This window comes from Chinchilla lanigera, unplaced genomic scaffold (assembly GCF_000276665.1).
Source record: "Chinchilla lanigera isolate Chin_1 unplaced genomic scaffold, ChiLan1.0 scaffold00038, whole genome shotgun sequence".
In the NCBI taxonomy this organism is placed as follows: domain Eukaryota; kingdom Metazoa; phylum Chordata; class Mammalia; order Rodentia; family Chinchillidae; genus Chinchilla; species Chinchilla lanigera.
The window spans coordinates 2,050,791-2,072,897 of record NW_004955439.1 but is presented as its reverse complement, the minus strand read 5'-3'; the positions used below and the strand labels follow the sequence as shown (position 1 = coordinate 2,072,897).

At 35.9% G+C, this 22,107-nt stretch overlaps 1 long non-coding RNA gene across 1 annotated transcript in view; it reads left to right on the top strand.

Moving 5' to 3' along the window:
- Nucleotides 1-22,107, top strand: part of LOC106149207 — a 90,161-nt gene that overhangs the window by 11,225 nt on the left and 56,829 nt on the right. The window lies entirely within an intron of this gene.

The window sequence follows — 22,107 nt, the reverse complement described above, 5'->3', positions numbered from 1 at the left end:
AAAAAAAATAGGAGAGTCTGTGGGGTCCTGGGGGAAAGGGTTTTGGAGAATTCCTCAATGCCTCACCTCTCCCTCCCTTCTTCTCTCACACGTCTTGAAATACCTTGGCAAGATCAAGGAGTAGGCATCTCTAGAGCAAGCAGGACCAGCTGTGCAATTTTTAGGTCCCAGGACAAAATGTACAAGCAGAATCTTTTATTCAAAAACCAGAATATAACATGCTATTAAAGGTACTAAAATTTAAAGATATTTTTTCTCCTTTTTTTTTTCGTACCGGGAATCAAACTCAGAACCTTGCACTTGTCAGACAGGTGCTTATACCACTGAGCTATATCCCCAGCCCTTTTTTCTCCTTCTTGTTCAGTTATTTTTCTTGATTTGTAGGGAGTTTTGTGTATTATTATAACATTCTAGATAAAAAGTAAATTTTTATATGAATGTCAGCATTCATCATGACATTATGCAGTGCCAATTTCAAATGCAAATGAAAAGATCTTTAATTCATACATAAAATCATAAAAATCACACGCTGTCTATTTTGTACTCACACATATGTATTTTGTTCTCAATAGAAGGGTGCAAATGTTGAAGGATTTGAACCCAAGTGTTTTAATTTTCTTTCTTAATATACATAGACTCTGCCAACATTATATGTGCCTTACTGATGGCTTAGAAAGAACTAAAACTTAACTACGAATCACCCAATTGGTTGTTTGTTTTCCTGGAGGGTGTGGTTTGTAGCAGCTTATCTGTTGGTGAATACAGGGAAGCAACATGAGTAAGAAAAGATGCAACAGAGATCCTTGCTTGTTCATGTTCCACAGAACTCCACTGCTTTCTTTTTTTTTTTTTTTTTTTTTTTTGGTTTTTCTCCGGTACTGGGAACCGAACTCATGACTTTGTGCTTGCCAGGCAGGCGCTTTGCCGCTGAGCTAAATCCCCAGCCTTATCCACTGCTTTCTATTTACACCCAAAGCAAGTGCTTATTCAAAGGAAAATGTGCCCCTTGGGGTGGTCAGACCATCCTCCCTTCCTTGTTTATCTAGCCACAGACCTAACATGTTCAACTTCACCTTCCTTTGTGTCTCAGTGAACTCCTATGCAGTATACTTGCTCTAGAAAGCTGTGATTTTGGGCCATGGTGACCACTGTGTTTGAATGGGGTAATAACAAGTCAAGGTGATCACACACATGGAATGTATGTTCTCTGCTCATGCGCGGGCTCCATTGTCTCAGTTAAGACCTCTTACAAAACACAACTTCAAAGACAAAATTATTAAGAATTTCAAGTTGGCAACAGCAGGCCACCAATCTAGCACAAGCCCCCTTGGATGACTGCACAGCTGGTACATCCATGGAGCCAATTCTAGATCTAGTAGGCCGATACTTTGCAGTCTTTTAACTATTGTAGGCAAAAACTGCATGTACCCAGGTGTTATTTTTTATTTTGATTACAGAGTTATTTCAGAAAACCTGTTGGAGCAAAGCCAACTTCATAGAAACTTGACAGTATGACTAGTCAGTCACAGGCAACATACAGGGAAAACTGATTAGTTGCCCAAGCCAAGGACTTCTTTATTAATTAGAGATATTCAAGTGATTTAATATCTTGATGATTATTGCAAATTTAACCTTAGTCACTCAAGTTCTTGTAATGGTGATCCATGTAGCTGGCCCACTGTGTATTTTTTTCAAGGCCCAAAGGAATCTTTATTTTTTATTTTTTAAATGTGTTTCGAAAAGCAACTATACTGCTACTTCATGGTAACAAAGGAAAACAAACATTGTCTATTTTTAGTCTTGAACAGGACAAGTTCAAGCCCAGAGAACTCCCTTGTCCCTCAGGAAGCGAGATGGAACAGTACAGGAGAGAATCGGTTAATACCACTCCGGAATTCTTCAATATTGAGTATAAGGCACTGGGACACTATAGACATTTTCACAGATGCAAAATATATAAAGTCCAGAAATACAGAAAGAGTATTTCTTTTGTTTTCATTGAGTTGTAATATCTCCAGTTGGGGAAAACTGCCTGAAAATGTGAATTGGGTTAAAGAAATTTCTTGGTGATGATATCAATAGCTCAGCTTCCTGCATAGGCCAACTAACACCTGTGACTTTGTACATTAAATGAGAATGTCCTGATGAGAGGGTTGATACTGAAATACCCAGCACATTTCCTTAGCAGGAAAAGATGAGAGGGCACTCATCCAGGAACACAGAAGAGACACTGCTGGCACCGATTGGCAGCTTTAGCCTCTGCATCTGGGTAGTTATATATAGCCAGATCTGATAGTAGTGGGTAAAGGAGAAAAAGGAAAGAATGAGTTTTTAAAAACTATGTATTGTTCATAAACTTGCATTTTAAAGAGTAGTTTGTAACTGCCACATTTCCATCAAAATTTTACCCAGAACTTACTACAAAAAAGTCATTTTGCAAGGTAGCATTTGATACCTTTTATGTTCTCTGCTGACCCCTAGGAATAAATGTTAAATACTGGGTCAGAGCCAGGTGTGGTGGCATATACCTATAATCCTAGAACTCCAGGCTGAGGCAGGGAAATTGCAAATTCAAGCCTAGCCTGGGCAACTTATTGAGATCCTATCTCACAGCAAAAACAAAGTATTAAAAGGACTGGGAACAGTGCAATGATGCCGGATTCAATTCCAAGTACTATAAAAGAATTTTTTAAAAAAGGCTGGGTCAGAGTATTGTTGAGTAGTCAATAACAAATGAGAACACAAGAATGAATTATTGCTGTGAAAAAGTGACTGATCTACTTTGACCACCCATAATCACATTGTACAACTTTAGGTGCTCACAAAGAACAAACTTTAAGTGCCAAGCTTAACACAATAACTTAAAGAATGTTTATATCACTCAGCACACAGTTGTCAAACTCCAAGTTATACTTCTAAAAAATGCAAGTTCATTCAAATACACCAAAGCGTTATTGACTAGAAAATAGTTATTTCTCCTTTAGCTTCAGTCATGATATGGGTCCCAAAGTCCAAATCTCAGTAATTACAGAAAGAGTTTCTGAAAGATCTGTTTTATTGTCAGTCTGTAAGGAACAGCTTCACAAAATGCACAGTTTATTTTGGGGACCTAATTTGATAAAAAGCCTTAGGACAGGAGCTCTCCTTGAGATGCAGTCCTGCTTTAATATTCAAGTTGATGAATTATAACTGAAGTTAAGAGTCCCACAGTTTATCTGATGCCTTCTCCCTAATAGATTACATTAGGCTCTATCACTTACTGAGATAAAGCAGGATACTGTTCTATGCACTCTCAGTTGTGGTTTTATTCCAGAAATTTGTACACTCAACCCAAGATGCATATCAATTGATCTCTTCTAAGAGATCGCACTTCTATGAGATGACAGTAAAGAAAGTATGGATATTGTATTAAATTTTATTCCATTTAGGGTACATTTACAATGTCACTTGTGTGATGATTTATTTATTTATTTTGATATAGTAACATCCATTGTCTACTCTAGCCTATGATCTATTCTACATACTGTTCATGAGGAGTTAATTTACCATTGGCCTTAAAACTATAAATTATGTTCAGTTCTTAAACTGCCTTATCAATAAAAATATAAGCTATAACAGAATAAATGTACTTCATCTAAGAACACACATTTATTAAATGATAAAGATGTGACAAAACAAATTTTCTTACTTCAGAATGTAAGTTCTTCTCCATTTTTCTACATTAAATCCCATTTTGTTGCACCAAGAGAAGTTATATTATGAATGACACATCTTTAACCAAGGGGTCACTGAACTACACAGACTGCTTAAGGTGAATCCTACTCTAAATTGTTTCAACATGCCACTATAATATCTCAGAAAGAAGAAAATCACTAATAAGAGTGCATAAGAAAGAGCAGTAACACATCATTAGAGGAAATGAAATGAGAAGGATTGATACAGAAGAAAGAGAGGAGGCCATAGGCCTCCAAAAAGAGTTAGCTCTTTTGTACACAAATGTGTGAAAAGGTACTGGTACCATCTTAACTGGTACATGTATTGGATGAAATCACAGTTACTTACTATTACACCTGAGAGTAGGTCCTTCCAACAGTAAAAACCAATTCTGTTTTCCACCTCTCTATCGTCATTCTTTCTCATTCTTTGCTCTCATTTCTAATTTGCTTAGAATAAAATGAATCTCTAGTTAAAGTTTTGGCATATCACTTGTTGAATGTAGTTAATCTCGTTTATAAATTCACAAACTATTTATGAGTCCTCACATCATCATAAATTGAAGAGATTCTCATCATTGACTCTTATGTTAAAAGCTTAGGCCTGGTTTCCCTTGGCAGGACTAGACATCTAAAAGGCACCACGGATTTTGGGATTCCTTCTCTCATAACAAAATTTTAAGTTTTCAGACTGAGAGCTTTTTCTGCAATTGTATTTTCTACCCAAACCAAGAAAGATATTCAAGACACATAAATTATTTCACAGAGTTTTGATGAGATAAACTCATCTTGAAGCATAAAATTGAGCAGCGCGAAAATCTCCTGTGAAACTACTTTTGGACTGCAGGAAAGATATCAGAATAAGAGTAATTCTTGATGACTGATTGTAGAAGTATTTTAACTATTGTTGCCTATCTGCACATAAATAAAATCCATCAAATACTTGCCTCCTGCTTTGGAAAGTGAGCTGTAAAGTGGATGATTGTAGAATATTTTCCTTCTTAAAAACTCTGTTAAAACAGAAGCAGAGAGATTTGAGATGACAGCCTAATGCTCATATAGTAAGCTTTCCTTTTGTTCACGGAATTTGTCTTTAGTGACTTCATAAACTGATTTAAAAATCATAATTCATATATACTTCAACCCTTTTGGTCCTGACACTGTTCTTAAAGATGATGTCTAAAAGAATTAGATCTGTGTATCCATATGAAAGTTTGAATTGGTGTTCTATGGTGATTTAAACTACAAATAAGCATACTTCTATGATCAGAGTTGAACATAAAGTGTTTTTTAAAATAACCTTCACTATTGGAAAATTTTCAGCACAACTTATAGTAATATTATCATGTAAATGTGGGAATCACTTCCCTTCCAGTTTGTTCTGACCTCAGCATCTGGGGTGACTTATTTTACTTTTACATTCTCTATGTCATTCAATGATAACGTGTAGTAAAGTCACATTTCACTGTGGCTGACAATATCTTATGAGCACAGAGCTTAACAAAACAAAGCCGTAGTAAGAGTTTTGGCTTTGTTTCATATTTCATTTCCTGTTCATAGCTTATTGTTTACAAGGCTGGAGAGCTTTTGACGTTCTTTAGAATATGGAATTCATTTATTGTCAGGAGATATTTATAACAGAGTGAACAAAGGACACTGCAGTTCTTAACAGACACAAAGTAATACATTTAAAACAGTTGTTCATTCACTTTTAAAGTGAGTTAAGCTTGTGCTAATATGGTTTGATGACACCAAATTATTTTTTATTTTAAAGAGAATAGTAAAAAAAAAGAACAACAGCAATATGCAAACAAAACAGAAGCAAGGACATTAAAAATGATATGGGGTTTCAAACCAAATGATAGGGATTAACAGTTGTTGTTATATTACATATTGTTGCCTTCAGTGAAGTTGCTCAGATTATCAGATGTAAGAATAGAAGATTGATCAAACCATTAAGGGGAATAAGAAAATAATAATTTAAAAGAACATCAGAGACAATACATAGTTTCACTAGACAGGATTGTAGGAATTCACCCATGGTTGTTATAATACAAGTTGTTGTCTTCACATAAATTGCTCAGATTACCAGAAATAAGCATGCAAAATTGGTCAAAATATATAAGAAAATTTTAATGATTAACTGTTCCCTTCAATAAACCACCAGACATCAGCAGTGCAGTTATGCCAGCTATTCATATATATATATATATGAAAGATGCCTTAATGCTTTCTTTTTCTTCTTTCCCTCATCCCAATTGTTCCTTTCTTTGAGCAATTCCTTTCCCTTTCATAGCTATTGTACATTTTGGGTCTTATTTACTCTTTCATGTTCTTACACTAGGGAGACAATATGATGTTTACACATGACACCAAATTTTTGACTCAATTTCTGGCATCCCAGCCTTCCACTATGTATTAGATATTTCTTTTCCTCCGTTACACCTCACACCAACAATTACTCAATTCCAGGATTAAAATCTCGATGAGATTAAAAAAAAGAAGTCGAGGGTTTTGGTCAGAAGAAAAGTCATGGTTTGTGAGGGTTTTGTCACATGCTGACTTTAAAAGGGCCTTTACTGGATAATGAAGTGTATTTTCCACTCACTGAAAATGCATTAATGGAAAAATAACATTCATGTAGGAAAAGAAAAATCCCCTCACTACTGCTTCATCATCTCCACACAGAAGGAGAGAGAGGGAAAAAAGCATGCATGACTTCTCTGGTTATAATCAAGAAAAGAAAGTGAAATTCTGTTTTAAAAAAGAAAGAAGAGGCAGGGTTTGAAATCACCAAGGATTATTTCCTGTGCAGAAGTTAACTGCATGTGCACAGTTTTCTTCCTTCTGGAGTCAGACCACGGTGAGGAATTTCAATTGTGATTCCTAACTTACAGGAAATTCTAACACCTTTTATATGTGTGAGTTCAGGTGCATGCAAACCCACCAGTGTGTTAGTAAAGTCTGTGTTCTTGCTACTACTTTTTTTTTAATTAAGCAAGAATATAAAGAGAAATTGTTCATTAATACCTCAGTTCAGTTCACAAATGCTTCTATTCATAAGCCAGTTTGGTTCTTATATAGAAGCATTTGGCAAAATTTTGCTTCCATTCACAAACTGTGCATCAGGTGAGGAATACAACCATGGCCGTCTTCCCCAGAATCGTGGAATGAATTAAGTTTGGGAACCCAGGTACCACTGTATTTATAGTACACTAGAATATAACCCGACCCCACTGTTTCCTACTTAGGTAAAACTAATGAATTCTTTTGAAAATGAAAATAGACAATTACCACCAACATTATAAGATGGATAAGATATGTAAATAACAAAAACAGATCTTCCTTTTGAAATATGATTTCTAAGATTTTCCTTACTATTCCTATTCTTAGTATTTGTTCCAGTTTCAAGATCAAATACTGCAAAAGCAAATATCCTTAAATGTGTCAAGATAATTAAAAAAATATTCTAAGCCATTGCATATTTTATTGACTGGAATGTGGATTGGCACAAAAAATTTTTAGGGTACTTTGGCCATACATATCAAGCTATCTCTTCTGTCAGATTTCAGTTCTAGCTCTGTGACATAAAAAGAACCTTAGAAGCTGTCACTTCCATCTTTACATGGTGCTCAAAAATTGAAAATCAGTGGCTTTTCTTGGATCCAGCAAAGATATAAGGAACAAACTACCCTCCACTTGGAATCTAGATGAATTCAGCTGAGATCTGTCCCCTGGGAGCCTCTGGATCCGTCATGGCTAACCTGATAAGGGCATTTATATGGCCATTTTGATAAGTGGCTAGAGGCTGAATAGAGAAGAGCCTAGCATGAGAAACTCCTCAAGAATGTAGCCTTACCACTTGGTGAGGTAGGGATTATCTGAAGAGGCATATTTAGGGAAGTCAGAATTCAAGAGGCAAATAAAAACAAGGAAATTAGAGGCATCCAAAGTCAATGGCTCCTATAGTTACTTCAGACATAAATACAATGCAAGTCCTAGCAGATTAACATAAAATCTCACACTTATGGCTGATTAATTTATTTTTGGTTATGTTGAATAAAGATGCTATAAAATTTTGCAGGTAAAACCATGTGAACATGGTTTTTATTTCTTTGGGATAAATGCCAGAGATTCTTATTGTTAAGTCACACGATGGACATATATTTGGGCTGCAAAAAACTGCCATAGTCTTTTCTGGAGAGGCCATATCAGTTTGCATTTCCATTGATTTTCCCACATTCTCATCAGTTTTTGACACTGTCACAATTTTTATTATTTTACCCTTTTTGGTAGGCATTAGTACCATTTCATCGTGGTTTTAATTTATATTTCTCAAATAGCATTGAAAATATGTTCATATATTAATTTGTCTGCACATTTGTCCTCAACAAGAACATACAGTTGTTCATATTTTCTGTCTATCCTCTAGCTGTACTGTTTATTTTTTGCACTTGATTTCTGAGATTTCTTGATATTTTTAAATGAGTTCTTTTTGGGTGTATGGTTTACAAATATTTTCTGTGACTTTGTATGCATTAGACTGCTTTCCATTACTGTATGAACATACTTGAGATAATCAATTTAGAAAAAAGAAAGGTTTATTGTGGTTCACAGTTTTGAAGGTTTCAATTCATTGTTGGTTGACCCATTGCTTTTGACCCTGTGGTAAGGGGCACATCACAGGGGGAACACACAGTTGAAGAAATTCTCACATTATAGTCAGTAGCTAAGGAGACAAGAAGAGACCAGTGCTCCACAATTCTCTTCAAAGATACATCCTTAATGTTCTAAGACCTCTGATCTCCTAAAAGTTCCACTACATCCCAATAGCATTAAACTGGGGACCAAGCCTATAACACACGAGCCTTTGCAAGGTGTACCGAATCCAAAGTAATGTAACTTGTCCATCCATGGTAATGTAACTTGTCCATCCATGGTAATGTAACTTGGCGATCCATGCTAATGTAACTTGTCTATCCATGGTAATGTAACTTGTCTTTATTCTCTTTGCAGTCTTTAGCAGAGAACAACATGGATTTTTCCTTCTAAAAACAACCTAAATGTCATTTGACATTTAGTACCTAAACTATGGTACATATGTGCCATGAAATACTATCTGGCATTGTTAAGGAATGCACTATTGATGCACATAAAAACTTGGATTTCAAAAGAATTCTGAGTGGAAAAGCCAATCCGAAAAGGTTACATACTATATGATTTTATTTATATGATATCCTTGAAATGACAAAATTATACAGATGGAAAACGATTTAGAGTTATTAGAGACTCCCGTGGAGCTGTCTTTGACTACTGAACAGAAGGTAGGGCATCCTTGTGATAGAACGATTTGGTATTGCACTGTGGTGTTGCCCACACAAACCTACACATGGGTAAAGTTTCCTAGAGCTCTATGCACAAACAAATAAGCACATAAAATTGATGATTCTAAAAAAGATTTGTGGGTTATAGCAACATAAATTTCAGTTATCCAAAATGGTACCCAGGGCAACTGGGTGAAAGATACACAGAATCTTTATCATATCATACAAAGGTATGTGGACTTCTAATTATTTTAGAATTTAAAAACTGCTAGTCTCTTTGTTGTCATTTTTGAAGGAATTCAACACAGAACAGAAAGGCACGGGGTTGTGATTGCATTATTATGCGTAGCTAAAAGTCTGTACAAAGAAAAATCTTCAAAGACTACATTTGTATTCTGAAATATTCAGAAAAATAGACAAAGCTTCTAAACAATTTTTAATAATAGTTACTTTGAATGTAAAAATATGTATCTGAAAAATGTGTAAAAGTAAAAAGTTTAGACAAAAGGCAAAATAAATAAAAGGGTATATTTAAACCCCACCATTTCAGCAATAACATTAAATATGAATAGTCTAAACACTGATTAAAAGGCACAAAGTGTGAGATTTGATACAAAGCAAGACTCAGCTATATGTTTCCCACAAAAAAATCTACTTTAAATGTACATTAATAAATAGGTTAAAAGTAAAGGAATGGAAAAAAATATGCCATGCTAACACTAGTGCAAAGGAAGCTGAAGCTGGGCTTGATGGCATATGCCTATAGTCCCAGTATTCTGGGAGGCTGAGGCAGGAGAATCATAAGTTGAGGTCTGCCCTGGGGAACTTAGCAATTTAGCAAGAGCCTATCACAAAGTAAATAATTTTAAAATGGCCTGGGGTTTTAGCTCAGTGCAAAGGCTCTGGGTTCAATTTCCAGAACCACCACAAGCAAAAAAAGAGAGGTACATTGAAAATAAATATTACCAGGAATAATGAAGTTCATTTTATTGTGATGAAAGCATGTAATACTCAAGAGGAAATGCAGATTATAAGTATTTATATACTAATACCCAAACTTCAAACTGTATAATGTAAAACTGATAAAACTACAGAAAAATAGGCATATCAACGTAGTTAGAAACTGCAACACAAATTTCTCAATAATTGATAGCGCAAGTAGACGGGAAACAAAGAGGAATGTACAGTAATAGTCTAGCTTGTTGAATAAATTGGTTTAAGATTGCTCATTTTAAAAGTGATGTCCTTATTCAATATACATGTATTTACTGGGTCCATGAAGAAGTTAGAAAACAAATATAATGTATTTCAATCATTTATGCTATTTGTTACTGCACATTTTTATTAGCAAAGTTTTAGAAATCCAAAGCTGCTAATGGGCCTGCAGGGGTATCAAGTGAGCTATATTTGTAAATTCACTTCTATCTCATTGCCTGCAAAACTTGTAAGACCAGCACCCCAGCTAAGGGACTCTGAATATCAGCATCTGTTTTTTCCCCAGCCACTATCACCTACTGTCCTTGGAGTGCAGGACTGTGAGAAACTTTCAAACTCTGTAGACCAAATTCTGGTACTGGGAATCAGACCTAGAACAGAACCTAGAACATCTGGATAAAATATTACTTAGAAGAAGTTCAAGAAAAAAAAAGTATTAGTGGAAAAAACAAGTGACATAAACTGGAAATATCCAAAGGACAAATAGGAAACAGGGTGCAAGATCAAGCATTATGCTCCTGACATGGTGACACTAAAAGCATGCGGCTATTCAGCATCTGAAATATGGCTAGTCCAACTGAGGAACTGAAACAAGCGTACTATAAACTTTAATTTAAATTTAAACTGTCACATATAGCCAGTGATTACCATTTTGGTCAGCACCAGGTATAGAGCTAAGGGAAAACTCCCAATTCATTTCTTGGGGAGAACCTCTTTTTTACATGCAATGAAAATGATAGAGTATCTGTCAGTTTCCATTTGAACTAACTTACACTTAAATTTTAAAATATCTGGCTTTTAACTTTACAAATGTAGTACATATGTACCTGCTCTCCATGTAGTATTAAAGACTCCCACTGGAGAGATTTCATATTTTTTTACTTTCCACTATTTACTGTGGCTGGGATCTTGCATTCAGAAAACAGACTAAAAAGTACTTTCTCATTGATTATGAGAAGTTTTAGGTAATTTTCTTGCAGCTCTAAGCTCACAAACAATACCTTGGAAACAATAACTTCCATATTGGCTTTCAACAGAGTGAAGGCCCAAGAGGCCATCCCATTCCCATATACAGAATGGGAAATCATTTCTGGGCAAATCCTTGAGGCAGGTATTCAGATTTATTCTGTTGACAATGTTAAGTTTACACTTCTAGAATGACTAGAAATGGTTTCAAACAAAAGATTGGTGAATAGAATAAATTATAATCTTTCAAGTCAATTAAGTAGCCTACATATTTCCAGAAAGGTTAGATTGAACGTTAGGCAGGCTAAGCCCTGTCCTTGATTGTATTGGAAAGTTGTTTTGACAATATGTCTTTCGCCTATGCTTTCAGTGTTCAGCCATTCGAATGGACATGTTCTTATTTCAGACCATGTTAGCACAGTCATTTCCACCTGATTTGAAAATAGTGGACTGGATAAAAAGCAAACCAATAGCTAGTAAGGAAAAAGTTAATTGTCTGTTCATAATCCTCTGTCCCTTTTCTCTTCTACTTGAAATGTGAGTAGGATCCTCTTATTATATTTAATAATCTAGAAATAAGGAAAATGGGGTATAAACTCTAGCAGATAAGGGAGCCAGTGAATCGCCTGTGGTATGGATACTTTGACAGGCAGTCCAGATACTTGATATCAAGTAGCTAAATCATTTAAAAACAAAAAATAGCTCTCATTTTTCAACCTTTCATCCAGATAATATGGAAAGAATCTCTCTGGGTTTGATAGGGACTTGAATTTCAAAGCTTTATCCAGTTGGTAAATTATTCCACTTTCTTTGATTCTTTCATGCTGGGAATAAAAGTGCACTGTGCCTATCTCAATTTTTCCATTTATTGTTACTGATTATTGGTGTTTACACTCCTTTCCAAGATTCTCATGGTGCTGCGATGAAAACAAGCTTAAAAGCATTCAAATGGATTTTTTTTTTAACTAAAGATATTTGGCAAGTTCTTTCTATATAATTGTATGATTTATGTCATTACATAACTGAACTGCTTTATTGTTTATTATATTGCTATAACAAAAAAAATCTGAGGGAGTTTGAGGAGGCCATAATTAGAGCACATACTTTATAGTTAGCTTAGATAATATACTATTGCATTTTCTTTGCAGTATTTTCATTGACATTTTATATTAGAATATTTCCATTTTAGAACTATTCAACTATAACACAATCTCTGGTTCTCTTTATGAAAATGTCAGTAGAATAGGCTTTAATATTTCTTTGAATTTTCATTGGTGTTACAGCCTTCTGATGTCTTATGAATAAGAACTACTCCAGAATTATCACTTAGAATATGACTTTTAACAATCTGATTAGCAAAGTTCATATTTGGAGGTAATATAATTGACAGAGATAATGTATCTATCACTCTGATTGCCATATAGGTATGTGGGCCACAAAAAATACATCATCTTGAGGACCGAAATTCTTGAGTCCATGACTACTTGAAGCAATGATCATGGTATTTTTTAGATGATTTTTCTCATGTGTTTAAGGTGTGAACTGACTTTATAGAGGAATATCCTCTGTTCTATGTCCCTACCTCCCACCACTGATACCTAGTTCTTTTCCACTGTATTTTCTCTGGGGCTTAACAAATGATAAACCTACAGGTTGAAAAAAAGAGATAACTAGTATCTAAGCAACATTGGAACCATGATTCAGACAAAGGACTGACTGTAGTTGACCAAGTATGGTCATTAACAGCCCAAAGGAATCATTGCTTATACAACATCTTAGAGTTTAGCAGATCTCATTACATGCTGCAACACATCACTTCTCAGTAATGTAATAATCTCTGGGATGCTTATTTAGAACAGAACTTTTTCATGTAATTGATCCCAATTCTCAATCTAAATCCTATTGTTAAACCAACTCTTGTACTCTTCTACCAACAAATAATCTCATTTGGCCTTTTGGCATAAGTAGGCAGGAAATGGTATACCAGAGGCAAAATCTTATTCTTTGTTCTCCGAGACCACACATAGACAATAATTATAATTGTCATTGATTGAACCTTATGTTTCATGTTTTCTTTAGCCATTCAGTGTAGGACTTTGTGATAAACTATTAGGAATATTTAAAATACTAAATGTATTTTATTCAGCTCTCTGAATTTTTTGTGATTCATAATCAGGCTTGTGGTCTTGCCCTAAGTTTCACTGTGAACAACTTAGTGTGGTACACATCATCTTCCAAGTACTATAGCAATTTCTGGTCTCAAATGTGGCTCTTTATTTTCAATCCCTATTGTTCCTAGGTTTCTTTTAGTGACTCCTAAATTTTTCTAGTTTAAGGTCAGTTTAATCAGGAAAAATATTTTAAGTGGCTAATTCAAGGTACCATGGGGAAGTAAGCTATTCTTGAGAGAGAGAAAAAGAACTAGGATTTGTTTGGGTTCATTGGTGCTATGAAATAAAAAAGAGAATCTAAGTTCTTCTCTTTGAATCAATGATTTTGAATGAATACCCAAAAGAAAACAAGGTGGTAGAGGTGGGGGTGAAGTACTTTTCCTGTGTAAGGAAAAACAGCATAGGTATCCTTAATTTTTGCTAATCAGAAACTCAGCCCAGTGGCCTACAGTCATGGGAAGAAACCAATTTTCTTTAAGATATTTGCCAAATCTTGTAGGATGACACACTGGCTGCTGTGGGAAGAGTGGATGGATTTAAACCTGTGAAGATCACAACCTGTTGAATTCAGTGATCTTTACTTTGTACACTATCTTAAGCCTCTCAGACAAGAGTGAGCAACTTTTCTTTTTCAAAAGGTAAACGGAAGTATTTCTTGGATTATGCATGTTTTAAGATTTGCAGTCCACTTTAGAGGGCAGAGGCTAGATGTTTTGTACAAAATAATATACACAAGGTGGATGGTATTTGCAGCTATTTGGGTGTAGCTGTAAATAAATGGCCAGGAAACTGAGTATACTCACTATCTGCAGATCCTCTTTCACAGAAATAGCTGGCAGCAAAGAAGTATAGTCTTGTCTGAGTTTAGCCCTGTGTGAGTAAGAGAGCCTTAAAGAAAAAAGAAAGGAAGAGAGGAGCGAAGGAAGGGGGCAGGGAGGAAAAGAAATTGAAAGCAAGGGACACTGGTGGAAAACAATAGAGATTGTGCTCTTCGGAGATACCAAACATGTTTACTTGCAATCTCTTTTCTCTAATCCAATAGAAAGTATTGGCAACGTGTTTAGTACTTGAAGCACAGCAGTGGGAGTACTGTCACGATGTAACTAAAGATGGTGGGAAAACCAGTTTGAATAGAATGAGATCCAACTAGAACCTCTGCGCGCGCCAGGAACTAAAACCAAGTCAACCCACTGCTAAGTGTCAAAAGTGTTGAGTCATTAGTCTCCTTTGTGGTTCATCTGTTTCCGAATATCTGTATGTGCCTGCTTTTTTTTGTAATCTTGAAAAATAGACTTGCTTTGTGACACTCAGGAAGCAATTCTCAGCTTACTCTATCCTCAGGATGCACAAAGAAATGAATATTAAATGATACTTCTGGTTATGATGCATTTGTGAAGTAAGATATTTTTACATGATTCCTGATACTTTTTAGAGCCTATCTTTTGTTTTTTTGGGTGTGTGTAGATTCCAAAAGCAGTCAACTTGTGTGAAGTCTGTTTTTATGAGCTGCATTTTAGAGAGTATTAAGAAATGGAGATGTGAAACATTTTAAATAGCCCCAAAGCCAGTAGTCTCTTAATCTATGAGTAACCACTAATTGTTCAGTGGTGCAAGATGAAGTCTAGTTCTTCAGTTCCTTCCATTTTGTCTCTCTCTTCACTTTTTACTGACTTTGAATTCTTTTAATTAACACTCGGGGCCACCTTGGAGAGGCAAGCTCATGCAGATTTCATCTTCTAGTGTGAGCTAATCACTGCTACCAAAACCCTCAGCAGAAGGAGCAGAGAGAACAGAACTGAGCCAGAAAAGGTCTTACAGGAAAAATGAAGAATTCATATCAAAAACAGAATTGTAGTTATTGGCATACCATGCCTCTGAATCTATTAATTAGTTTATCCATTAACCACCTTGATGAAGGTCTTCGGAGAGAATAGTGCCCAGTAGAAGGCGGCTGCATCTTGTAGAAGAGGGAAGCAGTAAGGATCTAGGGGGCCAGAAGAGCTCTTTCCATTTTATAGTAATAGGAACTATGTAGAAATATGGCCAATTTTATTTTTACACATTACAGTACATTGAAACATCCTCTTCTATCACACACACCATTTTTTTCAATCTTCCTTGATCAAAACATCTAAGGTAATTGTTTGTGAGACTTCCCTCAGTTGTCTCAGGCAGAATTTGTAGTTCCCTCTTCTGTGTTTTCTTAGTTCTTCAGACATACCTATGTTATGGAACTTCTTTTTTATGTAGCAATTATGTCTTTAAATTTCTCCTTCCCTTCATCTCCCACCATTTGATTTCCCCTGGATGGAGAGTCTCCACTCTTAAAAAAGATTGCTTTCTCCTCTCTAACCAAAAGAGAGCCCGTGGCTTCAAGATGATACAGATAATGTTATTCTTTATATTTTACTGAGCACAGGGGAATTCTTAACTCAAGACCTGAGAGCTTAACATTAAATACTTTTTATATCTGAAAAAAATTAAAGACTCAGAGAAGTGAAGTATTTCTCCAGATCATATGGCTAGTGAGGACGGAGTCATGATTAGAACCCAGACCTCTGGCTCCAATCCTCTCATCTTCCCATAATGCCTCACCTGATCACAGAGCCTTACTAGTGAACAAGAAATTCACAGATGTACTTCAAACCCCTACGCCAAGACTCATAACAAATAGACTGACAGCATGTCCAGTATCAACACACTCTGACTGTATATATAGCCATATACCCTTCTGGAAAAAAGTGATCCATCTGTTCTGGTTTCATTAGAAAGGGTATTGGAAAGTCAATTTTTAATTAAGTTTTGCTGCCTCTATACCTATAATTTTTTTTTTGCCTGTACTTCAAGAAAGACAGAAAACAGTTATGAAATCTAAATCACAAAAGTACCCAAGGGAATTCAAGGTTTTAACAGGTATAATAATCATGGGTTTATTTCTCAAATTCTTTTATACTAGAAGTAACTCTTGAAGCTTCAAAGTCATGGTTTTAGTAAAGTCAAGAGAAAAGTTTACTTACAAAGGAAGTTACAATTGATGCCTTCAGTTTTTGAGGTTATGGAAAGAATTTATATTTATAATTAATGACAATTTTATTTAAAATTGTGATTCAAAGTGTCCCTGTTAGAATTAAAATACAGAACAAAAAGGGTTCTTGTTATGATTTACATCTGAATGTCCCCCATGGCCCCACGTACTCAGAGGCTGAGGTTGTGAAGGGTGATTTATGGAGGTGCTACTGCTGGGTGGGTATGGGGGGCAGGACTGGTCAGAAGGGGCAGATCACTAAGGACATGACTTGGACAGGTATACCTTCCTCCCCTGCTGCATCTTTTGATTGTCTCTGCTTCTTGTCAGCCATGTTATGAGCAGCTCTTCTGGCCATGCTCCTCCGCCATGCCATCCTGTCTTGGAGCCGGCTGCCTATGGACTGAAACCTCAACCCAAATAATCTCTCTTCCTCTGAGCTGTGGGTGTTGGGTATTGTGTTCCAGTGATGAGGGAAGAGGCTAACACAGTCAGTAATCTAAGACAGTGTTTTTGAAGTGTTTCTCTCTCGTCTCATGGTCAGAGTTTCTCACTATGTCGTGGTCAAATATCATTCTAATGCAAGAACAAGAACAAAACCATATAATTCACACATTATTCTTATAATTCAAAGTACCTATTCCTCCTCAGAGAATGAAACTTAAAGCTAAGATAACTAATAAAGATAATGGTATTTAGAGTCAAAAGAGCTAATAAAAACAAAAACTATTGCAGACAATAATTTTGTAAAAGATACCTTTGTTGTCACTTTATCACCTTGTTTCCTGTACCCCCTGACCTGTTCCTTCTCATCAGTTAGATATTTCTGCAGAATTTGATGACACTGAAGAAGACAGAAAAGGATCAACTTGATTTTTGGGGTTCAAAAACTGGATAATTTATCTGCAAGAATAGCTAAAGCACAAGAACCAAGCTTTCCCAATCCCAAAGACTCAGGTAGAGGTCTTTGGTTGAGGGAAGGAGGAGAAAGTCATGAACCACAGATGTGTAACTCTCAGAAAGATGAGTCCTGTGCTTTGTTCCCTGGCAAAGGTCAAACCCTGGAGAAGAATAATAGCTAGCTAGACTACAGATAAGTTTGTTGTATCTGAGATTGGAGGAGCCTGAGTTTTTATTTTTTTGAAAGCCTCAGGCAAGGATTAAGACCAGAGAAAGTAGAACCAAATGATAAAGGAAGAAAAGGCCTTTGATCTGTGGGCATTTTATATCTAGTCTGGATGGAGCAACTGAATCTAAGACCATCAAGTGGTACAGACCTTCAAGAGTCTCATTCCCCGCCCCTGCTATCCCATCCCAAAGTGATTTGGGACTGAGAAAGGGTCTCGCACATGTCAGTGGTCTCGTGGTAGGCTTAGGGAGTTTCCCATGGTCAGCATGGGAGTTTCCCATGGTCAGCATTGCCCAGGAGCTGACGCATGACCGCTGTGCCCCCTAGAGGGCCTTGGTAGTATCTAAGAGAGAGCTGAACCTGTATCTTTCCATGTGGGAAAGGGGGGCACCCAGCACCAAGGCACAGAACAATGATGAAAGGTCAGCGGCACCAAGGATGCTTTTGGGGATTCAGGTATGAGAAGGTAAGAAGGTGACCTAAAAACCAAATTCCAAATTCCAGTTCTCAACTTCTTGGATGGAGAAATCTAACAGACAACCCAGGACAATTGGAGCTAGAAATACACATTAAGTTAATTTATACAGAAGTAAAGGTGGTTTTTTTTTTTGCATATCTGACCTTGAAGACTTTTAATCCACTATATGCCCATAAGTCCTCCTCAGTAGTACTTGTTTAATACAGTCAAAAGTGGAAAGAAAACACAGTAGTTTACAAACATTTAGACATAGGAGGGTCCTTAAAGTATTTCATACATTTCTCCAACTCAGTACTCAAATTTGAAAAATTTTGTTTAATGATGATGAACTTTACATTTCCTAAAATACTTGCCCTGAATGTCTTATGCTTAATTTCCTTAGTTTATTTTCTGAAGTGAAAGCTGCAGATATATACTTTTTATTATTACAGGTTATCCTGTTGAGAAGCAGGGAATGAGCATTGCCCATATTACTGTTCTTTGTCTTGTGGTGATAATGATTTTATTCTGTATACAGGGAACAAGATTTGGCTTGCAATAAGCCAAATCTGCTGTAGAAAAGAACACTTTAAGACAGAGTGGCATTGTATTCAGCAATAGAGATCACTAATAAAGACACCAATAGAAACTATTCATGCTCCTGTTCAAATATTTTCTAAATTATTGGTTTCTTTGCAAGAACACTTTCCTCTGGTACAAACAGTGGCCATGAATAAGATGAGTGTTTGAACAGAACAAAAGTACCAGGTTTCTTTCTGTTGCCCAAACAGCAATAAACACCAGTGGTACAGCAGCCTATACAGAACCCGTATCAGACAATGGGGCTTACACATGGGGAGCTGAGAGGCCTAGTTCTCTGGTAACATGAATATCCAGGCCCAGCTGGGGGGACACCAACAGCCAAAGCAAACAGTTGCAAAAGAGCCATTGAAGAGAAATGGAAAGGCTTCCTTTCCCTCCAAATCACTGCAGAATGCAGTCATGCTACATCTGGGTGTCTGGGAAAGAATCATGTCATTATATTAAGGAGCTGAGCACATGCTCTATTACTCCTTCCCACCCCAGCAGCATGTTCCCACGGGTGTTGCCCTATTGATTTATCTTATCAGAGTTACCGGTATTTGTACATGTCAGTGTCAATAAATGCATTAAAGAAAAGAACGAGTTTACTTTTGAAAAAGGAAATTATGAAAAACTAAAGGACAGAAATATTTACATAATCTTTGCAGCATGTTAAGTATTCAGACATATCTTTTTAATATATAATGCATGTGAGTATATTTCAGAGGTGATGGTAACCATTTCTTCCATTTTTCAAGTGGGAAAGATTAACCAAAGAGGGATTAAATAACTAAAAGTTTTGTCGCTGCAGGGTTAGCCCAGGTGTGTCTGACTGATGGTTCTTTCCTGGAGATTATGGCAATAACTAAAACAGTAACCTTTACATTTTTGATTACAATTTACAAGAAAGCCATTCTTTATTGAGATCTAATATACAACTCGTGTGTACAACAAAAGATTCATGAAGTAATAAATGATATGTACTTTTCCTTCAGGCTCAGAATGTTAATATTTCCTATTTAATTTTCTCTAAAGGAAAAAATGCAGTGATTAACTAAGTTCTTTTCATTTTATGATTCTTAAATAGGCCTTAACTCACAGTTTGAGAAAAACTTAATTAAAATGCCCCCTGCACTTTGTTTGAACACCCCCACTCCAGGAATCTGAATTTTTCTCTAACTGTCCATTTTGTTCCTGAATGTTTCTCTGTGTGGAGATTTCCAGGTACTGGGAATGACTATTAAATTTTTCATGAGCTATCTGGCCTCTCAGTTGGATTTTCTCTCCCACTCTTTTTTTAGTATGACATGATTTCCATCTTGTCTACTTACTTGAGAATATATTTCAATTTAAGAAATCCCAGCTGCAAAATAAGAAGAAGAAGAGGAAGGAGGAGGAGGAGGAGGAGAGAAGAGAAGAGAAGAGAAAACTAAGAAAAAAGAAAAGAAAAGAAAAATCCCAGCTGCACAAGGCAGATTGGAGCTCCAATCCTTTGTCTTAAATACCAAATCTTGATTTGAGTATGTAAAACTCAGAGTCATATGTTTATTTACAGTTTATAATCACTTTAACCTTTCTAATGGCTGCATTCATATGACGGTATTTAATGAATTCATCACTTTCAAACAGAAAGTCCATTTGCTTATGATAATCAGTCTCATTGTAGCATGATGTCATCCAGATGTAGTTGTTTATGCTCACAAGTTAAATATTAGCAGATTCTGAAGAATCTGTGCTACAGATAAGTCACTATATGAAAAGGACATTTCTACTATTCACATTAATTTATCTTATTTTTGAGTATTGTATATATATTCTCTCTCTCTAATCTCTCCGCTTTAGGACAGAAGAAGAAATTTAAGTGCAAAATAGCTGGAGAAATGGAAATCATAGGAACAAAATGATGATTGGGTCAGAAGTCAAGGATCACTCTGGGCTGTCTTGTTATGTTTCACAGATGATAACTGTGACTGAGAAGCAATGTCTCCTGAGGAGGAAATGATGAAACAAAGTTGGTACAAATTCATCTCTAGCTGCTTGATGATCAGCCCAGAAGAGAAGACCCAAACATATAAGCTTAGAAAAATAATTATAATTTTTACTTTTTATCAATCCCTAGGACATTTGTTTAAATGAAGAGTCTTTAGTCTTGTCCCCAGATATTATGATTCATGAAGCAAGAGATGAGGTCCAGACATCTACATTTTGAATCTTCATCCCAGGTGACACTAGTGAAGGCTGAGGATAATTTATTTTGAGGGACTTTGTTTAGATCTAGAACTTGGTGACTGGTAAAAACACAGACAACATGGATGTAATCAAACACTGACCATCTGTGACAGGAAAAACCACTGTAAGCATTTTATTGCATTAACACATATAAACCTTACTCCACTATTGGATAGATATTGTTATTCCCTGCATTTCACAGATTAGAAAGCTGAACCAAAGTGAGTTTTGAGGGCCATATACAAGGTTTACATGTAGGCATCCTAAGCTCATGGCCAAAGCCTGTGTTCTTAATTGTTAGGTTACTCTACTCCTCACATTGCTGTATTACTTGGTTAGAGTAATTAATGGTGCAGAAGGGTTGTGATTTACAGGAAGGTGTCATGCATGGGGGCCAAATACTGACTTGTAAAGAACATCAAATGTGAGCTGGAGAAGAAAGCACAGGACTAGAAGAAACTAAAAAGTATTTGAACCCACACTGGATTTTTAAGTACTGGACTTCTTAAAACAGAGTACAAAGCAGCCCTTAATATGGTTTTGGTAATAATATTAATGATGAAAACATAAGTATCTTAGGTTCCTGAAAGGCTACGTCATCAGGTTATCACTTAACAGCATACCATGAATGTTTTTCCATATTATTTTCAACTATACTGGATTTCTTAAATTCCTAAAAATAGAAGAAATAACATGGAGATCATATAATGTATATTAGGATTTTTTAATGACTGCATTTTATAGGCACATGTTAAATAATAGATACCAATAGGAAGAAAATTGCTTCTATTACTGTGGAGTCATCCAGTTCCAAAGAAAGTAAGCATTTGGTATGAGGATTTAAATTCTCATCTTCTTTTATACAATTTCTACCCAATGGTTCAATTTGACCTTCACTTTGAAAATGCAGTGGTTTCCCCAATATTTGAAAATGGCTGGAATTTACTAATTTGTGGTGTTCACAATCATTTTAGTCACAGGAGCACATTTTAACCAGTTGAATTTCCTTTTATTCATCAGTGAACAAAATCTGCTAGTATTAGCAGGACTATGTTAATTCATGTCACTAAATTCACAAATAAGGGAATTCTGGTAGCCAGTAGAACAATCTTTTTGGCAATACTGTACTCAGTCTTTCAAATAAAGCTTGAACACTATGGAATACTTTTCTCTAATTGCATATTGCTTGGCTTTCTGAAATAGTTTTTCTTATTTAAGAAATTTTCTTCTGCTTTGAAAATTTTATCTGGGTGAAACTCTCACTTTGTGAATCCATGAATCCCTGGGTGTGCTAAA